This window comes from Zootermopsis nevadensis, unplaced genomic scaffold (genome assembly GCF_977971745.1).
Source record: "Zootermopsis nevadensis isolate Lab colony 2312 unplaced genomic scaffold, Znev_1.0 Znev_ptg000061l, whole genome shotgun sequence".
In the NCBI taxonomy this organism is placed as follows: domain Eukaryota; kingdom Metazoa; phylum Arthropoda; class Insecta; order Blattodea; family Termopsidae; genus Zootermopsis; species Zootermopsis nevadensis.
In genome coordinates this window covers 21,144,895-21,169,802 of record NW_028259192.1, presented here as the reverse complement: position 1 = coordinate 21,169,802, position 24,908 = coordinate 21,144,895, and the positions used below count along the sequence as shown (strand labels likewise).

The following is a 24,908-nucleotide window of genomic DNA, read 5'->3' as shown; positions in this document are numbered from 1 at the left end:
ATATTAGGGTATGTAATATGGACTGAAGCTGAAACGTGATATTGACTTGTAGTTGGGGTTTTTGTTAACAAGATAATGAACCTTTGGTTTTCATGAGAGATGACGATATTCGTGAACAGCTGTGCGACTGTAAGCTTCTCAGCGAGGAGTCTTGTACATCGAGTTAGTTATTGGCTTGTTAAAAGTTCTATTTTACGTGAAGTCAAAATTAATTAAAAATAAAAGAGACACGACTATATACGTACGAAGGAAAAAAGTGTCTCTACAGGCAGTGTGGTGTTTCATGTGATTCGAATTATATCTGCAACAGATAGACATAAGTATAATTACGTAATTTTTTTCAATTTGCATGTTAGGTAATTAATGAATGAATGATTAAGCCTGTATTTTTTAAAGAATGTGTATTTGAAATAGGTGTACATCTTTCTGGTCGCGTCTAATATACCCGACGTTTCGCTGATATCTACTCGCATATTAATGTTGTTACGATGACTCTCTGTAATATATTATATTTGTTATCTGATGCAGCAGTCTTGAGAACGAACAGTGTGTGATACGTCGTGTAAGCTTACGTCAAATATACATTTTACAATGAACAATTTTCATCATAATTTCGACGTAATAGAATGAGAATTAGTGACTATAGTTTGAGAACATTTGACCTCGTACTGCGTAAATGCACGCAGTGACATGGCTCACACAGTTTAATGACTGCAGATTCTAAGTCTGATCGCCCTCAGAACTAATGAGTTTGGTTGAAACTCTGTCCATAAATTACGAGGAACTGTCTGTTTCAGGAACGCGAAACGAGAATTTCTCTCATCTGAAATTTAGTGAGTTGCTCTGTATAAAACACAATACAGCGTAAATTAATCGGAATGTACGAGAGAAGCAGATAACCTAAATTTATTTTAATGATGTCGTAAGGGAAAGATGACTAGACTTTGGATTTTTCACGTTTGAATTTTAATGTATTTGATACAGATGTGAAAGAAATATTTTATTTGTTTATATGAATTCGCGTACAACGAAAGAAACAACTGTGCGGAAAATATTAACGTCGAAATAAACTTCTAACTATGGTAAAGTTTCATTCTTCCAAGTTGCGGGTTTAGATTTACAATATCGTGTCCCCCAAAATCACTTTCACGTGCCGTTTCCTACGAAATTATTTATGTCAGTTTAATGTTCATACGAAGTTACGTATTTATTTATAACCTTAAAACCATTACTTTCAGAGTAGTAATAAATTTGAAGGTTGACGTTTTTTATGGAGTTTGTTATTGATTTGAGTTTTATATGAGTTTATACGTGTAATGCTTGTACAGACTGTCGTTCTGTGTACAGACTGTCTGATGAGAATTTTTGCATCATTTTATAGAATCGACGAAGTCCTTTAACATGCAAATTAAAACATGAATGTGTTTAAGGCTACCGATACGAGAGTGGAGAGATATATTTTATGAATTTTTTCAGATAGTGTTCGTATCACAAAATGATTTATTTAAGATGCCATGGATTTTTTTCTTTGAAATGAAGTTAATTCATCTATTATTCAATTACTGTGCTTTTATGTTATAAAGGGCGTTTGGTTGAATCCGATGAAGGTCTCGGATACCGGGTTTAAATCCGATTCAGAGCAGGATAGGTCCTATATATCAGTGTTTTTCTGCGATGTGGGTTTTGATCTGTAGGTCGAGGTCCTGCGATTGTCGACTTTAGTTGAACGAGTACTACAAAACGTGGCTCTCTGCATGGTCTCACGTCTCGCGTTACACATTTTCAACGACTCAACATCGGACACTTTTCTTTACTGACGTGTTTTCCCCACTTATAACTTTCTTCGAAGGTTGTGAGAGCTTCACACTCCGGCCGCCTTATCCCTAATACCAACAGGATAGGACACTCTTGCATACTTCTACACTTTACGAGTGCTCGGTTGATAAAATTCGTTGGCAGCAGCTGTAGTCATAAATCTGTGCCTTTCGGTCCAGAAGCATTGTGTCCGTCCGTCCAGGTAAACACTCACTTCTCCGATCTGTCAGATGCAAATGCCACTAATTTCGTTTTCTAGCCATAACAGTCGAAGGGCGTCTCTTGAAACTGTTGAAATTGCACATCGAGTGGGAAATCTAAGAGCAAAGACTAGTTAACAAAAGAGAAGCCACTCATGGCTGTCGACTTGGAGGAGGAATAACGAGACCTTTTGTGTCGATATTATGGGTTTTAGCGTTACAGGGGCAGCGACAGACCACGTATAGTTCCTGACTTGTTCCATTTATCCTTGCGAGAAGCAAATGTGAATGTAGGGGAGCTTTCGTAATTTATTTCGACGTATTTTACAACGATTTTTAATGTCATTTATGTTTTCGCCTCGTGTGTTACTCGAGATTAGTGCTGGGAAGTGATAACGGATGAATTTGGAAAAAAAATTACGAGGAGCTTCATAATTCGTGGGTCATCTTTCTGTAGATAGGTTAGATAACAGAAGACGATAGACGGAGACGTGGAAAATAAGTAATGCCTACAAAATTTAATTTAAAATGCTTCAAGGATGGATATAATATGGGGAAATTAATTGTATAAAGAAGGAAATTATTGAAGTGCGTCTCAGAGAGACAGGATGTGGTGGTTTGATTTCATTCAGCTGACTGCGGATAGTAGCGATCTGTGCGTCTTTTTAAAAATAGTAACGAAATCCGAAAATTCCTTAATCGAGTTAATAGACCATCAGCGTCTCAATAACGAAATCAGTTGCTTAATTCAGACATATTTAATACAGATTGTGTATCAGAAAAAGGGCATAACTCGCTTTGCTCGTGTTTACCCCCATGCAGTTATGTTTATTAATTTTCAGTTCACTTTTTGAGTTTCGCAGGTGCGCGCGTGTGTTTTTCAGTTTTGCCTCGTGTTGAAATGCAGTGAAATTTGTTTTGCTTTTATGTCAGCCGCAGATCATATTTCACGGTCCTCGAAAATTTAAACGAACATATATTGAAATGCAGATATTTAAATGAACCGAATTCTCCCTTTGCATTTATTAACGTATAGCTAATCAGGCGATAATGGTTAATTTCGATGCTCGCTGCATGATGGATTCTGTATTGTTTCCAATGATTCCATTACCCTTTGTGGGACGAAGGTGTTATGAATGCCAATCAGGTCGAAGGTTTGGAATAGAGGACACAATTCAATTAATACTGTATTGTGGGAACAGCTTGAATTAGGTTCATACGCTCTAAAATGATCTGTTTTCTATAAAACCACCGCCGAGTTTCAATTTGATGTAAAATACGTAAATAAACAACGTAAACCATTTGTAACCCCCACCCCCCTATAAGAATATGGATTTATTTCGTGAGTTATGTAAGCGGGACGTATTCATGGTTATAACCAATTTACGTTCTAACTTTCTGAATGTTTAGATGCTCCAAAATTTATACTTGGTGTTTCCCCAAACGTTGTTAATGAGATTCTGAGCGGGGGCAAAATTTAGCTGTCAGACCGATAATAAAGCCATTTCCCCCCCTTCTGGCCTTGCTTGTCAAAGGTTGCAGTAGAAATGTTTAAAATCAGGAAAACGTCAGTACGTTACTGAGAGCGGGGAACTTGGAATCGGTACCTTCGTCACTACAATTTGGGCGTTGCTAATTGAAAGTTGAATTCAGAACATTGCATAGCTTAAAACCTTGGCTGTGTTAACGACAGATTGATCGGTGGTTTTATGACCAATAAGTTTTGTCGTCTGTGAGTGTTAGTATAATTACGAAGCATCAATTGAATGACTTACTCGGAAGACAAATACAAGTCCTACATGATTTGAGGTTGTGACGGCTGTGAAGGTCATATTTGCGGCGTTGGGTGAAACGCGTTGCCCATTTGTTAGTAGATACCGACGTTTCGGAGAAACACAGTCACAATTTTCAGGAATGAAGTATGTTTTATTGGTATGTACTTACGAGTCTAAACGCGTCTCAGGCGAAAAGGCCAACATCAACGCTTTTGTCTGCAGGCGAACTTTAAATAATCGTGTGGGTTACTTCCAGACAGGTTTATTCGTGATTCCCTGAATTATGAATAACCCTGTATATCTTATTTGTATATATGAGTTTTGCCTTCCATGTTGTGCATTCATAATGTAGCCTTGAGTTCTCATTTGTTTGCCTAAATTTAATTTTGTTATTGCATAATTTCTGTTTTATGTTTTATTTCTAATTTAGAGACATTTCTGAATTTACGTTCCAGACGTGTAATTACGGAAAGCTATTTGAGCTAGGTCAGTGATTTAACATTTTGCCTTTGTGCGCAGTTTGAGTGAAGGTAAGGGTCTCTGACCACTGCAGTAGAGAAGCCTTAGTAATGCACGCCCACACGGATCCTGCCATTAACATATCACGCACAAAATGGTAACTACGTAAATGTTTCCTTCCTCCTACACAGAATACTTTGTGTCGATTTTCTGTAAGTGCTCCAAATATAGTTCAAAGGGGCACATACACACCGCCACACACGGTTACATTGCCATGAAGTACCGAGCAGTGTCTGTGGCTGTACGAACCGTTGCCTACCTCCCGTATATAAAGTCGTACAAAGCAACGATGCACACTTTGTAACTTATTTTTAAACGAGATTTGACGGTGGTAGAGAATGTAAAATATGACAAGAAAAGAAGGGAGAGATGAATAAACAAGTAGATAAAATAAGAGGGCTATAGGAGACGTGAAGTCCTCGGGTTGACTTTTACGAAGATGTCTGTCTTCCGGGATGCTGCACGGCGGAATCTGGTACATATTCACCGACGTTTCAAAGGAGCTGACTGGGTGATGACGACTGCAGTAAGGTCCGGAGTACGTGGTATGATTATTAAATATAGCTGAATCGCAATACGTGCAATAGAATTTGTAATTCCGTATGAAAGTTGGTTTTATCTCCCTGCAATCGTCTGTGGTTCTTTAGCATCCACGTAGGTTTAGAAGACCGCTCATGGTTACGAGAGACAAGTGAGACCAATCAGGTATCTGGAGAAGTCACGTAGAATAATCTTTTGTTTTTGTGCGATATCAATCTTTTTTTAAAAATTCTGCAAGTACTGTTACGGTGTAGATGGAGTTAATAGCAGGAGTTCGACTAGCACTTTTCACGTTGTCGAGGGTTCTCAGATGCGCGGCTTGGGGTAGGGATCGTGAAGCCGCTGCCCGCCTGCGTCTTTTGTGAAGGTGGCTTAAATTTTTTTGTGGTATTTTATCACCGTGTATGATGAAAGAAGTTACCGTCTTAATAAGATACGTTATTTTTAGTGAGTAATAAAAGTAGCAATTTGCCAAGCACTGCTCGTATAAGGAAGGTTCGTTGTCAGTTCGGAAATGTATTGAACACGATATTGACAGTTGAAGGATGGAAACGCATTTTTACGCATGTAACTGGTGACTTGTTTTAATACAAATACTGAGTAATAGGACTGAATTTAACATAACATTGCAATATTAAAGTCGATCTTATGGAATTAGGTTAAAAGACTGTTGATTGGGTTCATCTGGCTGAGGACAGGGATTGGTTTTAGAAAAAGGTGGGAAAATTCTTGACAACCCGAGTGCATCGTCAACTTCTTGAAAAGGTCTCTGATCAATGGCGTTATGATTTTAGGAAAATTTTACTTAGTTTTATAACGAAAGGTAGATCGCATGTCTGCGAGCCATGTTGTCCCACCCGTGGCCCTCAACGATTCAGCAATTCCGACATAATACTCTCCTGAGACTCCGTTTATTTCTTTCTACAACTGTATGAACTTGTGAGCTCCTAATTCCTTGTCTTGTCCTTTTTATCGAAAACAATCCTCTTATACTCTATTCTGTGATTTCTTTTTTTTTTCGAGTGTATTGTTCGTCTCCTTCATGTCACGGAATCTGAAGACAATTCGACGAGGCGATTCAAGTGGAAGGAAATTCGTCGGCGAAACGCAGAGTTTCTTGTTCGTCTGTCAGGAACAAGGAAGAATGCACATACACCTACTGAGACAGGCTTTATTATTTATGTAGCTGAAGTATGCTGTATATTTTAATGCGGAATTTAAAACACAAACATAAAATTCTTCTTTTGAACTTTGTCTATCGTCTAAATTATAAAATTATAGAATTACGACGTTTTGAAAGCCCGTGTCTCCGAGTAAGAAATGGGGTAAGAGGACAGAAAATGTATCTGTTGGGCCCCGTGGCACAGGGTGTTCTGCAGGTCGTGATATTCGACCCTGATTATTTAACAACGCCCTTCCCTTTAAGACTACTTTCGCGGTGTTAGAAGGTATCATTTGCTTTTGATGACACATTTATGTTGAAGCATGCGTTAATGGAATGTCAGCAGAAAATGAAGAGACTTTTTGAACATCCTGTGAAGTACTTGTGATCACGTGGTAGTTTATAAACGAATGACTATTCGGTGGAGCAGTGCTTGAACAATGAGAGGCGACGCAGTCCTCTGCTTGTCTATTTATGTGCAATAGTTGCATTATTCAGGGCTAACCTTTTGTAATGCCCGGATATTAACGGGCCCTTTGTATTCCCGGTGAGGATACCGCCCTCTGGCAATTTCTGGCTAATGTTAAAGTGATTAAAATTTGTTTTCAGTTTCTTCTTGTCCGGTTTTAATCAGTGCTTAACGTTTTAAAACACATGCAAAATGTGCTTCGACAGTTGATTAATTCTCCGTTTTATTCGCAGAGTGCGTCTAGGGGTTTGATTTGACTCTGCTGGTCCGTGTCTAACCGGCGTGTTGTGTTTTATTTGAAGTGATATCAGAATTTTTAAATACTATCTACATTAACGTCTTGACGTTTGTGCTCAGTAATTTGTGGATTAATTTGTTATAGGACGCCGACATGAGATAAGTATGATCGAACGATTGTGCATTGTGTTGTTTTCATATCAAGGCATTTTGACGGCAGTGTATATAAACAGATTTGCATAATATGAGATATTTGGTCTGACGGGACAAAACGGTCGTGTGTATGTGGTCCTAGAAGGGCGCAATGATGTATCTGTCTGTAGAGACATGCAAAGAGTTAAATTTGAGCGTATGAAAACATTTGTGAAACCAATTATGAATTAATTTTTCGGTGTGCCTGCACGTCGTGATGACTCAATATTGCACGATTATAAAAATAAATATTTCAGAAAATTGAAATTGTTATGGAATTGAAATAAAGTTAATGAAATTTTGAACAGACATGTGCTTGTGAGTTGGGAATAAAATTTTCAAGTACTCAGTCAGCACATCCACTTATGAAACAAGTCAAATGAATCACGCGTGGAAATATATAAGTGAATTATAGAAGGATATATAATCTCTTAAGTACATTTTAATAAGTTATAAATCTGTAATTTCTTTCTCTTCATTATTCCAGACAGGAGAGATTTGATTATTCGAGTATGGTACTGCAAAATCAGTCCCAGGTTCGAGAAAAACAGGACCCGTTTGCACCATCAGCACACAGAAGCGTCGCTGCGGTTAAGGATTGCATTTATGTTCATTTCGAGAATTAGAATATTCAGACATTAAAAGCCATAACTCTGTATCGGGTGTTGAAACTGGCGAACATTTAAGTCAGCAGCAAGATAAGAAGGGCACGGGTAACTAGGAGTTTGTGACTAACCGACGGAGTAAAGTCCTTGTCGAGAATCTGACAGTCGCTCAGCTACTGAAGAAATTCATTGCCGTTTAGGGAGCACGAAATCCGGTTACCGTCTTCACAAAAGCGATAATCGGTCTTTAGGATGTCTTGAGTCGGATGAATATATTTCACTCTTTTTCAACTTATTTACTTAGGTACGTCCGGTATTATATTTTGATGTAAGTCTTCTGACAATTCTCTTGAAGCCAAAAACATTCCAACTACGCATTTCGTAATTATGCAATTTACAAGCGTACATAGAAATTAGACATTAAAGTACATCTCATAAAAGTGAAGTTGTAGACTTGATTAAGCATGCTCAGAATATGGCACAAAGGAATGTTTTTTTTTATATGTTTCAAGAATGCGGGCGATTTCGTGATAATTAAAGTAGCTACCAATTTCCTCTAGAAATTATATAAACCGTGGAGTTAGATTTTATTTGACCTCCAGACTTGTAATATTAAAAATTGTAATCGTCGAATCTCACGTGCAAATAATAAATTCTCGTTGATTAATGCTGTGTGTGGATTTCCACGTCTGTTGCTACTCATTCGACGTCTGATGATGGAAATTTTAGTGGATTGGTGCTCCGACTGCCGTTTGATGTAATTGCCTTCTATGGGCTGATTATAATTAGCTCGTGGATTTGACCTTACCATTGAAAATTATCGGGTCATAATGAATACAAATTTAACCGGGTTGCAGAGATAACGACCGTCACTTATCGGCGTTGATGTCGGGCGGTGTGATTCACCGGTCAAATGTTCCACGGAGGAATTGGAGTGGTATAACGATCCTCTAGGACTGTGGCGTTGTACACACGAACGTAGACTTTGGCAAAGTTGACAGGAGGAAATACGTCGTGATCTCATGTCCTGTTGCTGTTGGACTTGATGCGGTCCCTGGTTGCTGCATCCTCTATAAAGTCATACAAGGTGAATTGCTTGAAATAATCTCTACTCTGAAGTAGAGAGTTCTGTAAGTAGGCTGAGATATTACTTTTCGTGAGCTGTTTTATCCCCGTCGAGTGTACGCGGCACCAAACCGAGAACATCATTATTACCATTCTCATCGCCGTGAACCCTTAAATCTTAAAAAACTTGGCTGAATAAGGAAAATGTAGTTCTGTTGGACGTTGACGCTGTCAGATCTCGGAGGTGGACTTACGAGGGTGAGTTAAATGAAAACCGTAATTTTTTTTTTAAATTTAATTTATTGAGTGAAAGCGGTACACAACTATATCATTTTTCTACATAGTCTACATTTCGTTCAATACAGGCCCTCCAGCGTTTACGAAGTGTATGGATTCCTCTAGAAAAAAATTCTTGTGGTTGTCTGCGCAACCACTCATGCACCGCCTTCTGTATCTCTTCGTCAGAACGGAACTTGTTTCCTCCCATCGACTCTTTGAGTGGCCCAAACATGTGGTAATCACTTGGGGCTAGGTCTAGTGAGTATGGCGGATGTGGAAGACACTGAAAGTGCAAGTCTTGGATTGTTGCAACTGTTGCACGGGCAGTATGGGGCCGAGCAGTGTCATGTCAAGGACACCTCTAGTCAAAAGTCCACGTCGCTTTGATCTGACTGCAGGTCGAAGATGATTCTTCAAGATTCTTCACTGATCAAAAAACGAATTACAGAACGTAACTAGTGGAGCAGCCATTTTCAAATTGGCACTGTGATGACGTTCTGTTTGTCTGCATTATACTACCACCTATAGGATACTCTTTATAGCATTGGTAACATGTCTGCCAACTTATAGGACAATGGCGCGATATTTCGAATTTTTATGTCAGTTTTACGGTTTTCATTTGACTCACCCTCGTATATCATCTTCACACGTGCCGTATTCTCTCTGCTGTTGCCGATACAATGTGACTCCGCTTACGAAACACAGGAGACGAGATGCCTGAATCGACGTTTCGGCTTTGACTATTGTGACATCGTGATGTCTGTTACGCCATATGACACGAGACGCCGTAAATGTTGTCGCAGCACAGAACTAAGGACTTCTGTGAGTACAATGAGAAATTATATTCCATTAATATGATATAATGCCCAGTGATGGAACTTGACACTCTACATATAAAAGGTGTATGATTATAAATTCTTGTCATTATATGGGGTATTCTGTCTGGTTTCAGAGGAAATGCATCGGCGTCAGATTTTAGGTTTTTCACTAGCAAGTGAATCTTCGTAGTTCCGAAACTCAGAGGAGGATCTTCATCGCACCCGGAGTTCCGTAGCCACTTCCACCCGGACGCCGCACCGCCACGAGACGTCTGAAACGATGAGGTATCACTGAGTACGCTAAGATATTATTTTCCGCTATCTCACGATTTTTAAGTTACGTTGTTATTTAGGCAAAAAAGGAAGAATCTTTTTGCTGTTTTCCTTTGTCGCTAAAGGATGTTTGGTTTTCTTTTGTTTAGGTCCAACTCCGTTGCAATTGTTTCGCACAGAAAGGAAAAGTTATTGAAGATCGTTTTAGAACTGTTAAATAAAAATACGGAAAAAGAGAAAATGCTAAACAGATGTTGCCTGTCTGGTGACAGACATGCGGACTTACAGCATCAGAACGATTTGTTCCAACTCTCTCGTTGTAAATACATAGGTTAGATGGTCCAAATGTTTGTGCTCGTATATGGAAAGAAATTTAACTTTAGTGTTTACAAAAACTCACTGGAGTAAACTGTGAAGCAGAGACACGGGGGCTACATCATTTCGTTTTCTAATCGCTGCAGAAAATTTGTCAAGAGTGTGACATGTTACATGAATAAATATCTCGATCGAAGAGCTGGGGACTTTCAAAATTTCGTGTTAGGTGGACTGAGCATTGCGTATGGAGTAGTTTGCAGTCTGCGTGAAAGAGACGCGTTCAGTATTGATTTTGATTAGCCCTCTGCCGGGGACCCGACCGAGTGGCTGTCCTTCACGTGGCGATGGAAGTAGACAGAGCTCCCAGAAACTACTGCTTCATACTGTAATTCAAAAGTCTACCCGAATCCGCAGGAAAACAACGAAGACTCTCGTGGAGAACATCACGTGACAGAAAAGTCACGTATGTGTACGTGCGTGCAAATCTACTTTTTGAATCATCGTATGTTCTGTAACGGAAGGACGCAGGCTGTCTTCAGCATGCGCGATCCACCTTCAATTGATTTGCTTCCGGTGTCGTGTTTTATTGAGAACTTTACGTGTTTCCAGTGTCGGCGGCCATCCTACCGGCATATTTCGTTTCTACCATCGTTGTTGGTGAGTGAAATGAATTACTGTAATTTTAAATTAACACACGACTAACGTCTAGGGTGCAGAGGTTAAACTTCCCCTCCTTCCAATGTTCCTTAATTGTGAGTTTCCAATTAATGTTTTGCTTGTTTCCATCATTCGAGTAAAATGATTTCAGATTATTTCTATTTATTCTTTTTCTTATTTTTCGCCTTCTTCCTACCCTCAGAGGATAGACGGATTGGTGTAGAGTCGTAGCTGCATGCATTCTTAACCACTAACAAGATCAACTCTACAGTCCAGCCGCTGTGTTGCAACGGAATATCAGCGGAATCCAGCAAAGACACAATTAGTTTGCCCAAAATATTAGAAATGATGAGGAATGAATAGGGTGTGAGAGATCGTAGACCATATTTATGTGCTTTGGGTTAAGTTGCAGTGGTAGGTTCTGGTAAATCATGAAGAAGATATTCAGGATTTTAAAAAGTGGGGATTTTCTTTTTTGATGATCTGAGTAAGGGATAGCTTTTCAGTGACTTTGCTGCATCAAGTTAAGTAATTGTGAGATGATTTAAGCGTCTGGTAACAGAAAGTATAAAACGGGGAAGATTTTTCAATTTGAAAAAAATTCATGTAGCTGAAAAATACATTATCGTTATTTATTTACATAGCTTTGCCCTTAATTACGCATATAAGTGTGATTACAGTAATATGACAGAACAGACGTACAGTCCACATTTCTGTCGTCGACTAATCCTGTGGTCGTTTGACCACGTTTGACGTAGACAGAGTGCATCCAATGAAAGTAATTGAGAAATAATTTCAATTTTATAGTAGCGTAGGCATCAGTACTAGGACATTAAAGTGTGCATTGATGAGAGATACAGACGGAAATTAGGGACGAGACAACGAAGTCACATGCAGATAACGTGTGAATAAAATAATACAGGCTTTTGGAAGTCGAAATAAGTGAAACGCCCGACAGTGACATTTTAAATGAAGTTTTCAGATTGTTATATGTTATTTAATAAATAAATTATTTACTTGTAGTTATATTTTTTTCCGATTGTAGAAACAACGAAAAATCAACCTTGAAACTTTAACACTTCCCTGTATACCTTTGTTTCCATCTTTCTTTATAATAGGTAGAAGAACGACATATGTCACTATTTCGTCTTTAAATTTTCGTATTTGAGTTGACTTTCAGTGAGATCAGATTTTAACAGCAGTTAACATTTGTATGACTTGTTACGTTATAATTATTAATTAGGCATCACCAGTAGTAGGAAATTAAAGTGTGCATTGATGATAGCCAAAAGTTTGGCAACACTTTTCTTATGGCATGCTTAATGGCAAAGCAAAAGTTCCCAATTGGATTTAAATCTAGCGAGTATGGTGGCAAGAATAAAACTTTCTATTAATTCCCTTGTTATTTCAGACTTATGAAAGCTCGCATTGTCGAGAATGAGTGATTCACAAATAAAGCAGGAACGAGATGTAGTGATCAACCAAGTCATTTGCAAAGAACGTCGCTCATATTATAAATGAAATAATACAGAAGTCATAGAGAGCCCTCCCCCCCCTCCCCAATAAAAATAAGTCAACTGAAATTGTTTATTCCTTGGTGAATGGAGGTAGCGCGTACCTCTGAAACGTGAGTGAACTTGTAGCAGACTACACATCGCAACATCGCAAGGATACAGACGTTTTGATAAACAACGGACGATTGCCATGTCCAGCGACGACGTCATCTAAGAAGTCTCCAGCCCTAGGTCATCGCCGGTGGGTGAAATTTATGTCTTTAATTTTGCAGTAGTGCACGTATTTATTTGGCAATGTAGTTTGTAGCTTAGTTTTTGCCAGTATCTTGTAGTTGGGAGATTTTAGTGAATGAAGTCCTTAATTCCAACCTTGAAGGAAAACGAATTGTAAATCTTCATCTTCTTAATCTTTAACTTGTTCTCTCTCATCTTCTTCTTACTTACACGGGCTAGACTAATTTGTTTTTAAAGACAATTTTCGCCTGTGTTTAATTACGTACTACGGCATGAAGGCGTATGGGTTATTGAAAGTATAGCTTCGTATTTGAGTTGACTTTCAGTGAGATCAGATTTTAACAGCAGTTAACATTTGTATGACTTGTTACGTTATAATTATTAATTAGGCATCACCAGTAGTAGGAAATTAAAGTGTGCATTGATGATAGCCAAAAGTTTGGCAACACTTTTCTTATGGCATGCTTAATGGCAAAGCAAAAGTTCCCAATTGGATTTAAATCTAGCGAGTATGGTGGCAAGAATAAAACTTTCTATTAATTCCCTTGTTATTTCAGACTTATGAAAGCTCGCATTGTCGAGAATGAGTGATTCACAAATAAAGCAGGAACGAGATGTAGTGATCAACCAAGTCATTTGCAAAGAACGTCGCTCATATTATAAATGAAATAATACAGAAGTCATAGAGAGCCCTCCCCCCCCTCCCCAATAAAAATAAGTCAACTGAAATTGTTTATTCCTTGGTGAATGGAGGTAGCGCGTACCTCTGAAACGTGAGTGAACTTGTAGCAGACTACACATCGCAACATCGCAAGGATACAGACGTTTTGATAAACAACGGACGATTGCCATGTCCAGCGACGACGTCATCTAAGAAGTCTCCAGCCCTAGGTCATCGCCGGTGGGTGAAATTTATGTCTTTAATTTTGCAGTAGTGCACGTATTTATTTGGCAATGTAGTTTGTAGCTTAGTTTTTGCCAGTATCTTGTAGTTGGGAGATTTTAGTGAATGAAGTCCTTAATTCCAACCTTGAAGGAAAACGAATTGTAAATCTTCATCTTCTTAATCTTTAACTTGTTCTCTCTCATCTTCTTCTTACTTACACGGGCTAGACTAATTTGTTTTTAAAGACAATTTTCGCCTGTGTTTAATTACGTACTACGGCATGAAGGCGTATGGGTTATTGAAAGTATAGCTTCGTATTTGAGTTGACTTTCAGTGAGATCAGATTTTAACAGCAGTTAACATTTGTATGACTTGTTACGTTATAATTATTAATTAGGCATCACCAGTAGTAGGAAATTAAAGTGTGCATTGATGATAGCCAAAAGTTTGGCAACACTTTTCTTATGGCATGCTTAATGGCAAAGCAAAAGTTCCCAATTGGATTTAAATCTAGCGAGTATGGTGGCAAGAATAAAACTTTCTATTAATTCCCTTGTTATTTCAGACTTATGAAAGCTCGCATTGTCGAGAATGAGTGATTCACAAATAAAGCAGGAACGAGATGTAGTGATCAACCAAGTCATTTGCAAAGAACGTCGCTCATATTATAAATGAAATAATACAGAAGTCATAGAGAGCCCTCCCCCCCCTCCCCAATAAAAATAAGTCAACTGAAATTGTTTATTCCTTGGTGAATGGAGGTAGCGCGTACCTCTGAAACGTGAGTGAACTTGTAGCAGACTACACATCGCAACATCGCAAGGATACAGACGTTTTGATAAACAACGGACGATTGCCATGTCCAGCGACGACGTCATCTAAGAAGTCTCCAGCCCTAGGTCATCGCCGGTGGGTGAAATTTATGTCTTTAATTTTGCAGTAGTGCACGTATTTATTTGGCAATGTAGTTTGTAGCTTAGTTTTTGCCAGTATCTTGTAGTTGGGAGATTTTAGTGAATGAAGTCCTTAATTCCAACCTTGAAGGAAAACGAATTGTAAATCTTCATCTTCTTAATCTTTAACTTGTTCTCTCTCATCTTCTTCTTACTTACACGGGCTAGACTAATTTGTTTTTAAAGACAATTTTCGCCTGTGTTTAATTACGTACTACGGCATGAAGGCGTATGGGTTATTGAAAGTATAGCTACGTGCTTCTTTAACAGCTAGATGGATACACGTGGGCAGTATTACGTTCCAGCCGGTTTACCCGAAGGAAAAATTCACGGCATCTTCTGTGTATGTTATTGAATTGGACCTAAATTTATTGTGAAGGGATAGGAATCTCGTACTTGAAGAGAGTTCAGAAATAAGATGTTAATCGTGGTAAAAATCGAGGATGACTAGATTGGTTGAGAACGTTGTATGCATCTTAGAAATTACAAGTGAATACGGATTTTGAGTATGAAAACTCGAAGGGAAGATGATATAGTGTCTAGTAAGAGCTGGTGTGAACATGGGAATGAACACAGGTAGACATAATTTGTTGACTAGGTGCCTGAGTAACTCCTTTGTTTTAATGCTGTACAAGGTTGATACCATAATGTAGTTAAAAATTATTGCAGAAATAAATGTGTACTTACTACAGTTTAATTTTAAAATTTTGACAAGTATGTAGTGAAGGAGGACAATTATAGGAATCGTGTCAGATACTAATCAGGTATCTTAAACTCGACGCCGAAAACACGCGGTTTACGTCGTGCGTCGCGTTTGTAGAATCACAGTCAATAGAGGTCGCGTGGGTGAATGTGTCACGCGTCATCGTTAGTGACTTACGTCGAACTAAGCGGGTTACAGACAGACGTAATTTTTAACATTAAGGGATATTGTAGAACTCTCGAATTTGTGACTATTTATGAACGTAAGTATCTGGCGATGTAAAAATGTGATGGAATCGATATTAATTCATAGAATCGAATTTGGGCTGTGAAGGTGATAAACCGGATTTTATTAACAGAGCGATCACGAATTAATTACTATTAATAAGCACGGTAACGACAGTAATTTGAAGACAGTGGTTAATGAGTTGTAGCTTCGCACTTTGTACTGTCAGCATCAGGGAGAGGAGAGGTAGGTCAGGATGTCGATGACGCACGTGTGAGATGACAGATGCATAGAAATTTTTAGTCGAAGAGGTAGAAGAACAGGGCTTGGGATAATTATGTTTAGATCATAATGCAAGTTGAAGAAATAGCACGTAAAGAAGTGAAATGTGTTCATTTTTGTCTTCGTAGGGCTCGGATAATAACGCAGACTTTTAAAGGAACGTATCGAATTCGGTACAAATGTTTTGTTTGTAAGCGAAATCTAGAAAAAAAATTTATACGTTAAGTGTTTGGGATGTCAAATGACTGCAACCCATTCCGTAAATGAGTTTCGGATCACTAAGCGTACGTGCCTCTTTTCAGGTGCCAGGCGCTCAGACAATGACCGAATTGTCCCCGTTTTCAGGAACATGAACGTCCATTGTCGTTCTTAAAACACCGAGCTTTCTTAGTCACTGCTTTTACGAAATCAAGCCGATCGTCATCAAGATAGAGGACATAAATTTCAATTCAACATTGTCGTCCGATCCACACTTTGATTTTCGAGGCGAAGTAAATATTTTTGAGAAATTTGTTATATGCATTTTTTACTCGTGCTAATAATATGTGAGGGGCAGATTAGAAAATAATTACTTTTATCTCAAGTGCTTTGTGTCTGTTAGGTCCACGTGTTCTGGTTGGGACCCTACTGAAAATTGGTTGTAATGTTTCGTGAGATAAGGCACGTGTTTGTTAGTCCTCGACGAAGCAACGAAACGCAAGGTGAAGACGCATTGTCACTTGTCCGCTTTCGGTATATTTATTCGTAGGTAATAACCTTATCATCTCAAGTGAATGGTAACTAAATTCATGGAAATGGCATCCTCGTTCTCATGTTCACAAGAGGCCTCATGAAGAATGATATGCGTGTCTTCCGACACTAGTCGCATAAGATTCATATTAATATTATCCTTGCATCTGCTCAAAGTTTTCTTATTGGTATTGGAACCGGTCAAATATGGCAGCTCGACGTAATGTGAGATAACTGCGTGTTAACGTTTTGTTCCGTTAGTGGCGCATAATCACGTATACATTTTATGTACGTGTTATTCTGTAGAGCTATAAGGAACTTGGCCGATGTCGGAATTTTGTTAAGAGAGCTGTGAATCACGTGAATTACGAGGGAGAGATAGTCGTTAGGTTCTTCGATCGTTTGAATCATGGAAGCTGCGACATTTCCGTCCAGCGTTAGGAAGCAAAAGTTTATTTAGATCTGGGCTTCGCATATGTTGTTTAGATAAGTAGTGAGAAAATGATATGGCATTTTGTGAATTACTTATTTCGTGAATGTGTTGTAGTAGGGCTGAAGGTAGCAATCTGTAACGAGTCCCGGTGGCAAAGCGCTTGATACTGGAAGGTGATGTTGATTGGGTCGTTCTTTCGTATGCGATTACCGCGTTTTGGGCTCATGGTTTGTTTCACGTATATCATGAGAGACAGGTCGTCATTTTTGAAGTAACTGGATTGTTGCCATTTATGCTTCAGTCTGTAAAAGCAACGTCTCTTTCCAAATGTGCGCGCGCACGCCGTATAATTGGGACAAAAATTCAAAAGTTGGGTTGTGTTTCTATGCTTGATGTAAAAGAAAAGTAATTTCGTAGCTTTTAAGATGTGGATTATGTACATTTTTAAAGCTGAAAGTCCATTATTTTTATGATAGACGTGTAAAGGTGACGGCCCCTGCGTGCAGGGCGCGATGCATTGCATGAATGAGTAGGAGCTATACTGTCTCTCCCGCCAAGCGTCCCACATGGCGTGTATTAGGACTGCTCTATCCCTTACTTTTTTCATATGACATAATAGTTTTTTGGGTATATGAGTGGATACTGAAGTGTATCCTAATCACTTGAGTATGTGTTGAATACATTCTTGGTTTAAATATTTTACTTTCGTGAGTTAGAGAAAGAAGCCAACTATATTATTAATATGATATGAATACAAATACTCGTTACAGATGGGGTTTAGGTATTTTCAGAAATAGCTTCGAGGATGTAGGGAAATGCGATCCTTACTGATACAGAATTCTTCACTCAGGCCACAGCATAGTAGAAGTATAAAAGCACGCAATGTGTGTGTGTGTGTGAATCCTTTGTCTTAGATAAAATATTATCAGGCCGGATTTAGATACCTGGGTTTCTCTACCTATATAATGTATCTCATCTACCTATCTATCTATCTATCTATCTATCTATCTATCTATCTGTCCATCCATCCGTTCATGAATCTATCAATCTACGTATCCATAAGAAGATTAACCCAAACACGCACCCATCCACATCATGCATGTTTTGTAGCTCGTATTTTGTTTGTTAAGACAAAAATATATGTGACATGACATGGATAATTTACGATATTTGAAATGGCAATTTATTGTTTTATATGCTACTGTATGATGATGTATTGTGTTTGATGTCATGGTATGTTGTATGAAAGTGTGTTATTTATACTTTATTCCGATGAATTCCATAAGACTAGGCATGGGTGGGTACATTTAGCAATGACGTGCGTGATTCACATAAGATTACCACTATGAAGGCAACGCAGCGATACATATAGCGATGAAATACTAGATTCACACAAGCCACGACCACTCTGAAGACACGGCAAGAGTACATTTACCTATGACGTACGAGATTCACACAAGTCAGTACCACATGCAAGACAAGGCATGCATGTAATTAAGCAACGACGTGATTGATTGACATAAGACACTACCATTCTCAAGACACGGCAAGAGTACATTTACGTATGACGTACGAGATTCACACAAGACAGTACCACATTCAAGACAAGGCATGCATGTAATTAAGCAACGACGTGATTGATTGACATAAGACACTACCATTCTCAAGACACGGCAAGAGTACATTTACGTATGACGTACGAGATTCACACAAGACAGTACCACATGCAAGACAAGGCATGCATGTAATTAAGCAACGACGTGATTGATTGACATAAGACACTACCATTCTCAAGACACGGCAAGAGTACATTTACGTATGACGTACGAGATTCACACAAGACAGTATCACATGCAAGACAAGGCATGCATGTAATTAAGCAACGACGTGATTGATTGACATAAGACACTACCATTCTGAAGACACGGCAAGAGTACATTTACGTATGACGTACGAGATTCACACAAGACAGTACCACATGCAAGACAAGGCATGCATGTAATTAAGCAACGACGTGATTGATTGACATAAGACACTACCATTCTCAAGACACGGCAAGAGTACATTTACGTATGACGTACGAGATTCACACAAGACAGTATCACATGCAAGACAAGGCATGCATGTAATTAAGCAACGACGTGATTGATTGACATAAGACACTACCATTCTGAAGACACGGCAAGAGTACATTTACGTATGACGTACGAGATTCACACAAGACAGTACCACATGCAAGACAAGGCATGCATGTAATTAAGCAACGACGTGATTGATTGACATAAGACACTACCATTCTGAAGACACGGCAAGAGTACATTTACGTATGACGTACGAGATTCACACAAGACAGTACCACATGCAAGACAAGGCATGCATGTAATTAAGCAACGACGTGATTGATTGACATAAGACACTACCATTCTCAAGACACGACAAGAGTACATTTACGTATGACGTACGAGATTCTGTGGAGACACTAGTACTTGGAAGACAAGGCACTGGTACATTCAGTAATGACGTACGAGTATCACCCGAGACACTACTATATCCAAGACAAGGCACGGGTACTTTCAGCAAGGATGTACGAGACTGACATAAGACATGACGAATTTGAAGTCACGGCCGTACGAGGTTGAGACAAGACATTACCTCTTTGAAGGCAAGGCAGGGATACACATAGGCATGACGTGCGAGATTCCCAGAAGACAGTACTACAGTCAAGACGAGGCAGAGGGACATTTAGCGATGACGTACGAGATTGACATACGGCAGTACCAGTTCCCAGAGAAGGGAAGCGTGCGTTTAGTAATGGCGTAAGACTAGGCAGGGGTGCGTTTAACAATGACGCACGAGATTCACGCAAGACAGAATCACTTTTCAAAACATTTAGCAATGTCGCATTTACGTATGATGCCTATGATTCAGTGAAGACACAACACGTAGCATGGGCTCAGTTACACATGATGAACATGGTTTAGTGAAGATGCAACTCCTGCCTTATGTGCTCTGTGTATGAGAGGCCGTCTCTGCAAAAATCTTGTTAGGCGGAGAGTGAGTGCAGCAGAAACCAGGTGAAACTGAGAACGTGTCTGGCAGAGACCGGGTCCGGCAGAAGACGGTTCTGGCGAGCATTGGGTGCGGAAAATGGAACTAAAACATTGTTTCGTATGCGTACGAACACATTCTGATTGCTTTTTGGTGTATGTGTCTGTGACTGTATGAGTGAGTACAGTGATTTAGTTGTTTGTATGCGTAATTTACATACAGTTAAGAATGATGTGCATGCTAGGGATTTTATTGAGCTACAGTTATTAACGATAAAATTACTCATCCAACAGGTGGACTTTTCATAGGCACAGGTACACATGACGTAAAGGATTCACCCAAAAATCTACCTCTTCCGAAGTACTTTAATACTTGCATGTTTAAATATTTTACATAATTCACCCAAGACACTTGCAGTTGACTGCGTTTTCATATACGTTCAGTTACGTAAGGTGTGCATGACTGAAGGAAGGAACTAAGAATTCCTTGGTATTTTACTTGTTTCAGTTACGAACGTCGTACACGATTCAAAGTAGACACTGTCACTTGGAAGGGAAGGCAGGGGTACATTTAGTAAGGACATTCGCTATTAATACAAGACAGTACTACTTGCATTATATTGAGGAATGGCGTACTACATTAACACAAGAATGTACCACTTTGAAGACGAGGCAGGGGTGGATTTAGCGATGACGTGCGTGATTCACAAAAGACACTACCAGTTGGAAGCAAAGGCAGAGATACATTTATCGATGACATACGAATGTTACCGAAGACAAGGCACGGGTGCATTTAGCAATGACGTGCGTGATTGACAAAAGACACTACCAGTTGAAAGCAAAGGCAGGGGGTACATTGAGCGAAGACGTTCGATTCATACAATTCATTACTACAGTGAAGACAAGGCAGAGGTATATTTAGCGATGACGTACGAGGTTGAGTGGAGACGTGCGTGATTCACAGAAGACATACGAGATTCACACAAGGTAGTAGTACCACTTGGAAGACAAGGTAAGGGTGTATTTAGCGATGGCGTACGAGATTGAGACAAGACATTAGCACTTGGAAAGCAAGGCAGGGATACATTCAGCAATGACGTACTAGATACACACCAGATTGTACCACTTGCAAGAAAAGGCACGGGTTGATTGAGCATTGACTTGCGAGATTTAGTCCTGATGCACAGTTACACACGACGTACATGGCTGAATGAATTCACAACCTCTTCAGAAGATATATAGCATGGGCGCAGTTACAGACGATGTACATGACTCAGTGAAGACACAACGCCTTCAGGTGACATAAAGCATGGTCGCAGTTACAGACGATGTACATGACTCAGTGAAGACACAACGCCTTCAGGTGACATAAAGCATGGTCGTAGTTACAGACGACGTACATGACTCAGTGAAGACACAACGCCTTCAGGTGACATAAAGCATGGTCGCAGTTACAGACGATGTACATGACTGAGTGAAGACACGACCTCTTCAGGTGACATAAAGCATGGTCGTAGTTACAGACGATGTACATGACTCAGTGAAGACACGACCGCTTGAGAAGACATAGAGCATGGTCGCAGTTTCACACGATGTACATGACTGAGTGAAGACAACGTCTTCAGAAGACATATAGCGTGGTCGCAGTTTCACACGATGCACATGACTTAGTGAAGACACGACCTCTTCAGAAGACATATAGCGTGGTCGCAGTTACACACGATGCACATGACTTAGTGAAGACACGACCGCTTGAGAAGACATAGAGCATGGTCGCAGTTTCACACGATGTACATGACTGAGTGAAGACAACGTCTTCAGAAGACATAGAGCATGGTCGCAGTTTCACACGATGTACATGACTGAGTGAAGACAACGTCTTCAGAAGACATATAGCGTGGTCGCAGTTACACACGATGCACATGACTTAGTGAAGACACGACCTCTTCAGAAGACATAGAGCGTGGTCGCAGTTACACACGATGTACATGACTTAGTGAAGACACGACCTCTTCAGAAGACATATAGCGTGGTCGCAGTTTCACACGATGTACATGACTTAGTGAAGACACGACCTCTTCAGAAGACATAGAGCGTGGTCGCAGTTACACACGATGTACATGACTTAGTGAAGACACGACCTCTTCAGAAGACATATAGCGTGGTCGCAGTTAAACACGATGTACATGACTTAGTGAAGACACGACCTCTTCAGAAGACATATAGCGTGGTCGCAGTTTCACACGATGTACATGACTTAGTGAAGACACGACCTCTTCAGAAGACATAGAGCGTGGTCGCAGTTTCACACGATGTACATGACTTAGTGAAGACAACGTCTTCAGAAGACATATAGCGTGGACGCAGTTTCACACGACGCACATGACTGAGTGAAGACAACGTCTTCAGAAGACATATAGCGTGGACGCAGTTTCACACGACGCACATGACTGAGTGAAGACAACGTCTTCAGAAGACATATAGCGTGGACGCAGTTTCACACGACGCACATGACTGAGTGAAGACAACGTCTTCAGAAGACATATAGCGTGGTCGCAGTTTCACACGACGCACATGACTGAGTGAAGACAACGTCTTCAGAAGACATATAGCGTGGACGCAGTTTCACACGACGCACAAGACTGAGTGAAGACAACGTCTTCAGAAGACATATAGCGTGGTCGCAGTTTCACACGACGCACATGACTGAGTGAAGACAACGTCTTCAGAAGACATATAGCATGGACGCAGTTACAGAAGATGTACATGACTTAGTGAAGACACAACGTCTTCAGAAGACATATAGCATGGACGCAGTTACAGAAGATGTACATGACTTAGTGAAGACACGACCTCTTGAGAAGACATATAGCATGGACGCAGTTACACACGATGTACATGACTGAGTGAAGACACAACCCCTTTAGGAAACGTATAGCATGGACGCAGTTACAGAAGATGTACATGACTCAGTGAAGACAAAAAGCCTTTAGGAAACATATAGCATGGACGCAGTTACAGAAGATGTACATGACTTAGTGATGACACAACGTCTTCAGAAGACATATAGCATGGACGCAGTTACAGAAGATGTACATGACTTAGTGATGACACAACCTCTTCAGAAGACATATAGCATGGACGCAGTTACAGGAGATGTACATGACTTAGTGAAGACACAACGTTTTCAGAAGACATATAGCATGGACTCAGTTACAGAAGATGTACATGTGTTAGTGATGACACAACCTCTTCAGAAGACATATAGCATGGACACAGTTACACACGATGTACATGACTGAGTGAAGACACAACCCCTTTAGGAAACGTATAGCATGGACGCAGTTACAGAAGATGTACATGACTCAGTGAAGACAAAAAGCCTTTAGGAAACATATAGCATGGACGCAGTTACAGAAGATGTACATGACTTAGTGAAGACACGACCTCTTGAGAAGACATAGAGCATGGTCGCAGTTTCACACGATGTACATGACTTAGTGAAGACAACGTCTTCAGAAGACATATAGCGTGGACGCAGTTTCACACGACGCACATGACTGAGTGAAGACAACGTCTTCACAAGACATATAGCGTGGACGCAGTTTCACACGACGCACATGACTGAGTGAAGACAACGTCTTCAGAAGACATATAGCGTGGACGCAGTTTCACACGACGCACATGACTGAGTGAAGACAACGTCTTCAGAAGACATATAGCGTGGTCGCAGTTTCACACGACGCACATGACTGAGTGAAGACAACGTCTTCAGAAGACATATAGCGTGGACGCAGTTTCACACGACGCACATGACTGAGTGAAGACAACGTCTTCAGAAGACATATAGCGTGGTCGCAGTTTCACACGACGCACATGACTGAGTGAAGACAACGTCTTCAGAAGACATATAGCATGGACGCAGTTACACACGATGTACATGACTGAGTGAAGACACAACCCCTTTAGGAAACGTATAGCATGGACGCAGTTACAGAAGATGTGCATGACTCAGTGAAGACAAAAAGCCTTTAGGAAACATATAGCATGGACGCAGTTACAGAAGATGTACATGACTCAGTGAAGACAAAAAGCCTTTAGGAAACATATAGCATGGACGCAGTTACACACGATGTACATGACTTAGTGAAGACACGATCTCTTCAGGAAACGTATAGCATGGACGCAGTTACACACGATGTACATGACTCAGTGACGACACAACCCCTTTAGGAAACGTATAGCATGGACGCAGTCACACACGATGTACATGACTGAGTGAAGACACAACCCCTTTAGGAAACGTATAGCATGGACGCAGTTACAGAAGATGTACATGACTCAGTGACGACACAACCCCTTTAGGAAACGTATAGCATGGACGCAGTCACACACGATGTACATGACTGAGTGAAGACACAACCCCTTTAGGAAACGTATAGCATGGACGCAGTTACAGAAGATGTACATGACTCAGTGAAGACAAAAAGCCTTTAGGAAACATATAGCATGGACGCAGTTACTTAAGATGTACATGACTTAGTGATGACACAACCTCTTCAGAAGACATATAGCATGGACGCAGTTACAGAAGATGTACATGACTTAGTGATGACACAACCTCTTCAGAAGACATATAGCATGGACGCAGTTACAGAAGATGTACATGACTTAGTGATGACACAACCTCTTCAGAAGACATATAGCATGGACGCAGTTACACACGATGTACATGACTGAGTGAAGACACAACCCCTTTAGGAAACGTATAGCATGGACGCAGTTACAGAAGATGTATATGACTTAGTGATGACACAACCTCTTCAGAAGACATATAGCATGGACGCAGTTTCACACGATGTACATGACTGAGTGAAGACACAACCCCTTTAGGAAACGTATAGCATGGACGCAGTTACAGAAGATGTATATGACTCAGTGAAGACAAAAAGCCTTTAGAAAACATATAGCATTGACGCAG

At 40.0% G+C, this 24,908-nt stretch overlaps 2 long non-coding RNA genes across 4 annotated transcripts in view; both read left to right on the top strand.

The window, feature by feature from the left end:
* LOC110830210 (uncharacterized) overlaps positions 1-11,943 on the top strand; it is a 266,347-nt gene extending 254,404 nt beyond the window's left edge. For all 3 annotated transcript variants that reach the window (XR_015532515.1, XR_015532519.1, XR_015532520.1), the window contains 3 exons: positions 7,397-9,680; positions 9,811-9,961; positions 10,099-11,943. This is a non-coding gene — a long non-coding RNA (uncharacterized LOC110830210). The remainder of the gene's footprint in view (positions 1-7,396; positions 9,681-9,810; positions 9,962-10,098) is intronic.
* Positions 11,944-14,324: 2,381 nt separating this feature from the next.
* Positions 14,325-24,908, top strand: part of LOC147871252 (uncharacterized) — a 74,972-nt gene continuing 64,388 nt past the window's right edge. Inside the window, exon 1 of the long non-coding RNA XR_015532521.1 lies at positions 14,325-14,464. This is a non-coding gene — a long non-coding RNA (uncharacterized LOC147871252). The remainder of the gene's footprint in view (positions 14,465-24,908) is intronic.